Source organism: Opisthocomus hoazin, chromosome Z (assembly GCF_030867145.1).
Source record: "Opisthocomus hoazin isolate bOpiHoa1 chromosome Z, bOpiHoa1.hap1, whole genome shotgun sequence".
NCBI lineage: Eukaryota > Metazoa > Chordata > Aves > Opisthocomiformes > Opisthocomidae > Opisthocomus > Opisthocomus hoazin.
Window position 1 is genome coordinate 23,665,601 of NC_134454.1, and position 9,840 is coordinate 23,675,440.

Here is a 9,840-nt window from a genome sequence, read left to right on the forward strand (position 1 = left end):
GTTGTCCTAAATGTATTCGTACCAACTAAGATGCTCAACTTCTGGCTATTGCTTACTTCTCTGGCTCAAACAGGCTTTGCGGATGTTGACAGAGCAGGTTGTCAAGCTTTCCGCATTGCATTTCTTGGCACTTATGGACTCCCTCTACTCAACTGCCTGCACTGTTAAGCACAGCTATACATTACAGAAATGTTTAAAAAAAAGAATTTGCAAGCACTGATATTTTATTTTGGTTAATAGTTCTGGGTTGTTGGGGGCTTTTTGGCTATAGTCAGAGTCAGAATCACTGAGGCTGGCCAGCCCCTCTGGAATTCTCTATTCCCACCATGGCTTGAGCAGGGTCAGCCACAGCTGATTGGCCAGGACGATGTCCAGCTGGGTTTGAATATCTCCAAGGATGGAGACCACAGCCTCTCTGGGCAACGTGGTCTGGTGTTCGACCACCTTCAGTGTAAATAAGTTTTCTTTGATTTAAAAGAATTTCCTTTATTTCTAAATTTCTGTCCATTGCCTTCTGTCGTATCACTGCACACAATAGAAAGGAGCTCAGGAAGCTCAGGAAGTATGGGTTAGATGAGTGGTCAGTGAAGTGGATTGAGAACTGGCTGAATGGCAGAACTCAGAGGGTTGTCGTCAGCGGCGCTGGGTCTAGTTGGAGGCTGGTAACTAGTGGTGTCCCTCAGGGGTCAGTACTGGGCCCAGCCTTGTTTAACTTCTTCATCAACGACTTGAATGAAGAGTTAGAATGCACACTCAGCAAATTTGCTGATGACACCAAACTGGGAATGTGTGGTAGACACACTGGAAGGCTGTGCTGCCATTCAGCATGACCTGGACAGGCTGGACAGTTGGGCAGAGAGGAACCTGATGAAGTTCAACAAAGGCAAATGCAGGGTCCTGCACTTGGGAAGGAACAACTCCATGCATCAGTACAGGCTTGGGACGGACATGCTGGAGAGCAGCTGTGCGGAGAGGGACCTGGGTGTCCTAGTGGACGACAGGTTAACCATGAGCCAGCAGTGTGCCCTGGCTGCCAAGAAAGCCAATGGCATCCTGGGGTGCATTAAGAAGAGTGTGGCCAGCAGGTCGAGGGAGGTTCTCCTTCCCCTCTACACTGCCCTAGTGAGGCCTCATGTGGAGTACTCTGTCCAGTTCTGGGCTCCCCAGTTCAAGAAAGATGAGGAGCTACTGGAGAGAGTCCAGCGGAGGGCTACAAGGATGGTGAGGGGACTGGAACATCTCTCCTACGAGGAGAGGCTGAGGGAGCCGGGCTTGTTCAGCCTGAAGAAGAGAAGGCTGAGAGGGGACCTAATATATACTTACAAATATCTGAAGGGTGGGTGTCAGGAGGATGGGGCCAAGATCTTTTCAGTGGTGCCCAGTGACAGGACAAGGGGCAGTGGGCACAAACAGAAGCAGAGGAAGTTCCGTCTGAACATGAGGAAGAATTTCTTTCCTCTGAGGGTGATGGAGCACTGGAACAGGCTGCCCAGGGAGGTTGTGGAGTCTCCTTCTCTGGAGATATTCAAGACCCGCCTGGACAAGGTCCTCTACAGTCTACTGTAAGTGATCCTGCTTCAGCATGAGGGTTGGACTAGATGACCCACAGAGGTCCCTTCCAACTCCTAACATTCTGTGATTCTGTGATTCTGTTATTCCATCTTCTTTACCTTCCCATGAGGTATTTATACATATTAATAACATCCCCCCTAAGCCTGCTCTTTCTGAGCCTAAAAAGTCCCAGCTCTCTCACCCTCTCCAAGCTCCAAGCCTTTCAACATCTTAGTGACTCTTCAGTGTACTCACTCCAGTATGTCCATGTCTGTCTTGCACTGTAGAGCCCAGCACTGGACACATCTGGATGTGTCTCAGCAGTGCAGAGCACAGAGAAAGGATAGCCTCCCTTAACCTGCTGCAATGCTCTGCCTGATGCAGCCAAGGAAACTGTTGGCCTTCTTCACCACAAAAGCACACTGCTGGCTCATGGTCAACTCGGTGCCCACCAGAACTCCCAGGGCCTTCTCTGTCAAGCTGCTTTCTAGCAGGTCAGCCTGCAGCATGAGCTGGTTCATGGGGTTGTTCCTCCCCAGGTGTGGGGTTTGGCACTTAGTTGTTGAGCTTCATGGAATTCTTGTCAGCCCATTTCTCCAGTGTTACAAGGTACCTCTGAATGGCAGCACAGCCATCTGGTGTACCCACCAATTCCTTCCACTTTCTTAGCTAATTAATGAAATTGTGAAGATACTTGCTATTATCAATCTTTTCTTGTTCCCCCTGTCAGACATAAAATTAAAAAGTGAGACTAAATGGCAGATATGAGATCTTTAATACAGGCAATTATTAGAATAACTCTACTATGAATACTTGTGTTTTGAAACATTAACTCTCAAGCCTCAATAGAAATCTTTCTTCGATGATTCAGTGCTGTCAGCATCTGATATTTTACTAGAAATCTTCTTTTTCTGTAATGTCTGTTCAAAATCTGTCACAATGTGACAGCTTGCTGTGACAGTCCAGTGGCTGGTACTATCTGTTGTAGCTACAGCAACCTTGGTTCAAATCTGACCTACAGCAGGAGGAGAACGTGTGTTTTTATGCTTCCTTTTCAACAGCTTTTAAAATAATTATGTAACTTTGAATATTCTTTCACCATATTTTCCTCCATCCCTAAGCACAGCATTGAAAACAGAAAGAAGATTCGCAGACCAAAATTGTTGTATGTTTGAAGACAGTTGCTGGCCAAACAGAAGGCAATGAAAGATTTCCACACCAGACGGCTTTTGCAAAAGGAGCAGGCGTATTTTTCGGCCACCACAGCATTCATGCCTGTCTTCTGCAGGTACATCTCTGCCGGCAGCACTGTTTTTGGTTGGGGGATGCCCAGGAGTGCCACAATAGTAGTGGTCACCACATGGAGGAGGCCAAAACGTGGAACATTATAGCTGGTCTGCGCTAGGTGGCAATGCTTGCACGGCTCTGCCAGAGGGGACAGGAGATATGAGGCACTGGACACATCTCTCATAGCCTGCCGTGATCGTATAGTGGTTAGTACTCTGCGTTGTGGCCGCAGCAACCTCGGTTCAAATCCGAGTCACGGCACAGGGGAGAGAGAACTGTTTTAGTCCTTGCTGTTGGAGGCTTGGTGCTGGAGGCACCCCACCAGGGATGTGTCACCCACCCACGCCCCCACTCTGTGGTAACTACTGGAGCAGCCTCAGTGTCTGAAGCACAGGAAAAACAGATGAGAGGAAGCAGTAGCTGCACAAAAGAAGTTGGTGCAGCTCATTACTGCATGATAAGGCGGTGGACACTCTTTGCACCATAGGTTTTTGTCTCCTGTTGTGTGATTTCAAGCAGTTCACGCAGATGTTGTTGTACTAAGGTTGTCTGGTACAACATTTTCACTGACTTCACACTGTCAGTTTTTTAACAAATCTCCTTTCTCTCTCCCAGTGAAGACTGACTTTTTTCTATGATCTGTACCCAGAGATGACTCACTACAAAAGAAAATTCCGGAAGAATATTTCAGAAAGAGTAGCAAAGGAGGCATGAAATTACAAGCAAATAATTTCTTTATTCTGAGGCTTTTTAGTACCTTAATTCCAAGAATGATGTGCTTATGAGGTTGGCAATCAATAGCAGCAAATGGGAGACATCACATCTAGGTCTGAGATTTGATTGAAGAGAGGCAAGACACTGCTGGAAACACAGTGCTGTTTTTGTGGGGAGAAGATGGCGTGACTGGGAGGATTCTGCCAAGAGGCAGGGAAGTGGTCTGACACATTTCTCTGTTTGTCTAAGAACCATTCACTCATCCTACCTACCCTGCCTTGTGGATGTTGCGGTTTATTGGGGCAGGGGTGCTACGGACCAGTGGTGTTGCAGTACAGGGATGGTGAGGTAAGGAAGATAACTGAAAGGCACAAGGAAAGAAATTTTGAAGAAACACTCCCCAGTGCCTGCAGATAAGCCCTTTATGTGCTGATTGAACCACACAGCAACACAGTTTTACTTCAAATTTGTTATTAATAGAAGATGCTCAGAAATGTCTTCATGAACTTCAGATCATATGACCAATTCTGATTTCACCGTTAGATAGCTATACCTCTTGCTGATTGAAGTGAAAAATTCTCATTTTGACCAAATGATTTCTTTGTACTTAAACACACAGCCTGACTACAAGTCAAAAGAAAAATCAGGGGATGAAAAAAGGGAAGGCAAGAAATACTCATCTATGAGAAATGGCTGTATGTTTCTAACAGTTGAGGCCAGAATCTCGAAAGTTTTCCCTAAGGAAGACAATGTATGTCCTTCTGAGGTCAAACACTCTTCAGGCATCCAGACACAGGCTTCCCAGCTCTTGACAAACTTCCTCCAGGTGTCTGTCCAGAGCTCAGTAAGGAAGCAGGACTATCTTGAAATTATTAAGATGAAAAGGATTTGCTTTTAAAGCAGGCCTCGCATAACTGTGAAGACCTGCAGGGAGTATTTGATTCAATTAAACCCATCTCTCAGCAAACAAGAAAAGGGAAGGACAATATGGTGAAACAAAGCGGTTCAGTAGCTGGTGGATCTTCCTTAAATTTCTTTCTAGAATTTACACTTTTGTCTCGCTGGAAGACTTCATGTTTGTTATACTAGGCCATCTAGAGTTCTTTTGCAATTATTTTTCAGTCAAGTTCAGTTCTTCTGCAAAAAACCTTCAAAATGTATTTCTGAAGAGAATTTTCCATGATATGTGAGTTTTCTTACTGTTGCTTTAGCTAAATGATTCAGACATTTCTTTCTTGAGTGTAAAACACTGATTTACCCCATGAGGTTTTAATACAAATGCCTTCATGGTTATATCACAAAGAAGTTTTCTTCTCTGTGCCAGTACAAAGGTCAGTACAGCTGCAAGGTGAATAGCAACAGTGCAGGTCCCAGAATAAATACATCCTACTATGCCAAATTTTCCTAAAGAGTTTGGATAGACCTGCCACCCCCAAACAAATCAGTGATACGATTCTGGAGAGTAAAATAAGAGGTTTGCTGCTCATATCAGAGAACAACAACAACAAATATTATTATTCCAGAAGTCTGGAAGCACATGATCTAAACTGGGAACTCAGGGATCCACGAGAAAGAAATTACCAGAAATAATGCAGTGACTATGTTGTTGGGTCTGTGCACAACTCTTGAGTGCAAGAGGTACATAGGTGCTGGTTTAGCAGCACAAAGTCAATGATTATGTTAATGTTACGGACTGTGTTATAAGAGAAAATTTTTGCTATTTTAGCATGGAATATCAAAACTATGCTCTCTACTCAAAGATTTTTAAGATGCTGTGTTTTGGAATCCCTTTGGATGGAGCCTTCTTAAGACAAAGATCTTTCTTTAAAAAGAGTATCACAAAGGGTCATCTTCTGAGTTGTATGGTGCAGAGAAAACACAGACAACATTTCTTTAGAAAAGAGTGGAGGGAAAAGTTGTAAAACATTAAGCACATGAATGATTTTCACAAAGCTTTGTGAAAGATATATTTATCAGACGTGTTTGAATCTAACTCAAAGAGCTGATTTTTCTTCTGTGAAATTCCAAATCAAGAGCACACATTTATAAAGGTTTAAAAAAAAAATTTGGAATTTAGAAATCAAGAGATATAAAACAAAAGAGAAATAAATTTTTAAAAAAGCAACATGAAACATTATTTGTATAGTTTTGGACATTTGGTAGTTTGTGGTGAGCCCTGGGTGAAGAAGTGAAACTGGGCACTACTCAGCATTTTGAAATGTAGTGCAGAGAGTTGTAGGATCCAAACCTTAGCCAAAGCTCAACCTAAAGTGGTACAAGTTGAAGACTTCAGAAGGTGATCACAGTCTTCATGTGTGTTCCAGTGCAGCTCTCTCCAGTGCAGTGAGTGACTGCTGGAGCTTTACAACTAAGAAGCCACAGAGTCTTATTTAGCGAGCAGGATATGCTTTCTTTTAAGAAACACCAAAGACAGGTTATGAGAAAAGCTACAGAACTGCAGCATCAGACTTTGTTTATGCAGTTATGTTTACACACCAGGCTCAGGAATCTCTCTGTCTCTCAGATTTTCCCCAATTACTACCCATCCTGCAATAATACCCTGTAAACTCAGAGACGAATTTCCAGAGGTAAAATAATCCCACCTGTGAAATGAATTCTTGGCATTCTTTGCTAAAGCACAACCAGCTATTTAAGCTTTCAAGAGTTCTCTTTACCACAGAAGATCTCCTTTCAAAGAGTCTTCTTGACCAGAGCCCTTTGAAACTGTTTCAGAAGGGACCTATAAAAGTTTTCATATGAGCTGCACCTCTCTAAAGAGAATGAAAAACAGAATTAATTTTATTTGATGACTGCCGATTCAAAACAGCCACTGCTTTCTATCCTGCTCAACACCTGATATGGACATCAGACAGGATACAACCAACTCTGCCTCACTCCTGAAAGTAGAACAGAAATCTGCCTCAGGTTCAATTAATATTCCAAAAGTTTTTTAAGTCCTTCTGTTCAGTGTTGCCTTCTTAGCAGCTAGGTGCTTGTCTCCACGGCTTAAAAAGTCTAGCAGTTTTAACCATAATCAACAGCTAATGTTAAAATACAATAACAAGAAATAAATCTTTCCCCAAGCACTCTTGATATGTACATCCTATTTGTTTCAATGCCAAAATGTGAATTAGGCATGTCGGGGATATGGAGACAGACACGTCTATGTCTTCAAGGTTTTACGTTCTACACAGAATGGGCCATGGACGAGAAAAATGGCAGGCACAGGAGGACACAGAAGAGTGCAGAGAAAGATATGCACTCACTTTTCCTGTCTCATTTTTAAAATACTACTCATCATTTCCCACCAGAACAGCTTGCTGTATAAAGGCAGCAAAGGCTGCTGAAGCGAACTCTTCTCGCTGGCCTTCAGATTGTTCTTAGACAAAAAAATTTCAGAGCTTCGGAAATAGATCTATGTAAACCTGGATCCTTGTTAATGTTTTGAACATGTTATTAGACCATGGTTTCCAGCTGGAAGTGTTATCTGGACATGTCTGCTAGAAACGAAGACCCACATATTTCAGAAACATACAGGCAATTCTTTATACAATTCAAGGTTCAAAATCAGTTCCAGGATTACATCTCTGTGTTTTCCAGTCTGCAATCCTGTTAAACTTGGAAATTGCTTTGTACTGGTTTTTGTTTTATTTTCCCCTAATGAGAAGGGAAAATTGATAAATATTTTCTCAGGAAATGGAATGCTGGGAGACACCTGCATTTGTATGTTTATATTCCAAAATGAAGTTGGATTTTTATTTTGATACTCTTGTGAGGAGAAAAAATAACTGCAGGGGGAATAGGTAAGAAAGGTCTGATTAGCTGTCTGCACCATGCTTGTTCTCAGTTTATCGTGCTAACATTGAGCTAGCAAGACAAATGTTGGTATCCTAAATAAACTATAGCAAACAGAATGACTACTGTTTCCAGGTAAGCCATCATAAAATTGAAAAAGGACATTTTGAATTAATCTGGGGTCTTATCAGAACTCTTCAAAATTAACAATATTACTGAAACTAGTAATAAGATAATATAAGATTTCTACACTTTAACTACAGATGAACACTAGATATAGAGAACTTGGTTCCAGTGAGGTTGAGGTCGAGCAGGGGTGACCCTTGAGTATTTCAGCACCCTCAGGGTGGTGCATGCGTAGAACAGAATTTCTGGCATTGCCATCTTTTAGTTTGTTTTCTAGGACTTCATTCACTAGGGTGCTTTAAAGAATATATGCACTTTTGATGAGTTAATTTGCTGTTTCCGGAGTTTGTAAAATCTAACACAGCAGATTACTTTTCTGAGAGACTACAGCAGAGACAGAATATGAAAGATCATTCTGGTCTCTTTCACAATACGGCATGTTTCTAAATTGCTCTCTTTTAGGAAATTGGTCACATCTGTCTCGTCAATTAGACCAAGAAATCAGAGCTAATTCCTCTGATACGCTTCTAAAAGGCTGGGTGATATTTAGACAGGAAATCTGAGTCAAATCACAGGAATACCCTAATATATTTTAAAAAACCAAAAGAGCTCTTGTGAACCTGAGGGAGGTGATAAGATGTTATGGGTCACTACCCTACTACATCAAAACTAGGACACCTAAGCCTACAGCCTCCAGAGGTGAGGTGCCCTCCCACATCTGCAGGCGTATGGGGCTTCGAGTTTTCCTGACAGCAGTGCAAACACACTTTTGTTTCGCTTCCTCACTGTGTAGGAGAACAAGGAAAGTTCCTGCTGCTTTGCAGAGAGAAAGACACCTGTCATTCACACTCTGCATGAGCTGGGCCTTTTGCATGAATCTTGAATATGTCTGAGCCTGGTGGAGATGTAATCTGTTATGCAAGGGACTGATGTCCCATCAGACGGAACAGTGCGAGTAAAACAGCACTTGTTCTTGGAGTAACTTCTTATCAAATTAAAGAACCAACTACCAGAAACTCTATTCAGTGGCATCCAAATAATCTGATAAATGGCATAATAGCAATCTTTTATTAGTAAGGTTGTTATCAGCAAAATAATTTTGTTGTTCATTTATCATTTATTATGCAAACTGACATTAGTTACCATAACTGATTTATAAAATCCATGTGGTCATTTTAGAAGTCTTCTTTCTGAGAATCTGAGCTCGTATTTCTCAGTGAGGCTGGACAGTGAAGTTACACACCATTCCTACCATAAAAACAAAGGGAATCACTGGAGTCACTAACAAATTATTGTTCCTCTTCTCTGTCACCAGCAAAGACCTGCTAGCAGCAGTTCATGCTTTGGTGAGCGGGATTTCCATGTTTGCCACTGCCGTACTTCCAAGCAATTCAGGCTGATCGCTTTATTAGCATAGAAAACTAGGAAAGAGTAAAACGAAACAGACTTCATGGCTCAGTCCAGATCTTATGTAGCTGTAATGAGTGAAAATTACATGCTCACTGTGACACTGTATTTATCACAATATCCGGAAACATTTAAATTAAAAAAATCCCACTTAGCCACAGCACTACTGAACTGATACTTGTAGCACATAGTCTTTTAGCAAAACATTCTTGTAAAAGTTACAGAGCTTCTAACTGCTTTCTCATCTTAGTCTTAGATGTCACTAATAGGTTATTTTTGGTATGCAATCTGTAATTACATCTCTTCAAAAGATGCACCTTTCCCTGCCGTGACTCGGATTTGAACCGAGGTTGCTGCGGCCACAACGCAGAGTACTAACCACTATACGATCACGGCAAGCTATCACAAAACTCGAAATAAAAGCAACCACTTTTTTCCCCAGTGCTCTCCAAAATTTTATACGAATGGTGCCACCTACAGTTTACACTGAATTTTGGCAGCAACTGGTTCTAAACACACTTACGTGTTACTGTCTTCTCAGAATTGCTTCCAGACTTAATTTTCCTTTCTCTTAATAATCCTAGCTTATCAGGATTGCCTAAAAACAGGCTCAGGAGAGTTACAATAACCCTTCTCCTGTTCCCCAAACCTTTTCAGAGAGAACACTTTCTTCCTATTTTGTCGGTGGGGAAGGCAAAGTTGTGACAGCAGAGAAGTCTTGCAGTGTGCTTTAGAGAAAGATTTAGGCAAATGAAGAAAATCTACTTAATTGAAAAGTGTATTTGCTGAGTGGAACCAGATATGATTCATTCTGATGTAAGTGCTTTGATTGGTGGACATCTTCTTCCTGACCTCTGCAATAAGTACAGAACATAAAAAGCAGCTTTTGCAGAATTTGCATTATCTGCTGTGGAAGGAGGTGGTCAAATGCTACAGATAAAGTCTGAGGGGAGTGAGCGC

At 42.0% G+C, this 9,840-nt stretch overlaps 2 non-coding genes across 2 annotated transcripts; one reads left to right on the forward strand and one right to left on the reverse strand.

The window, feature by feature from the left end:
- The first annotated feature begins 3,027 nt into the window (after nucleotides 1–3,027).
- On the forward strand, nucleotides 3,028–3,099 carry TRNAH-GUG (transfer RNA histidin (anticodon GUG)). Its single transcript has one exon. It is a non-coding gene; the product is annotated as a tRNA-His (tRNA).
- Nucleotides 3,100–9,204: 6,105 nt separating this feature from the next.
- TRNAH-GUG (transfer RNA histidin (anticodon GUG)) lies at nucleotides 9,205–9,276 on the reverse strand. The gene has a single exon. It is a non-coding gene; the product is annotated as a tRNA-His (tRNA).
- Nucleotides 9,277–9,840: the final 564 nt, after the last annotated feature.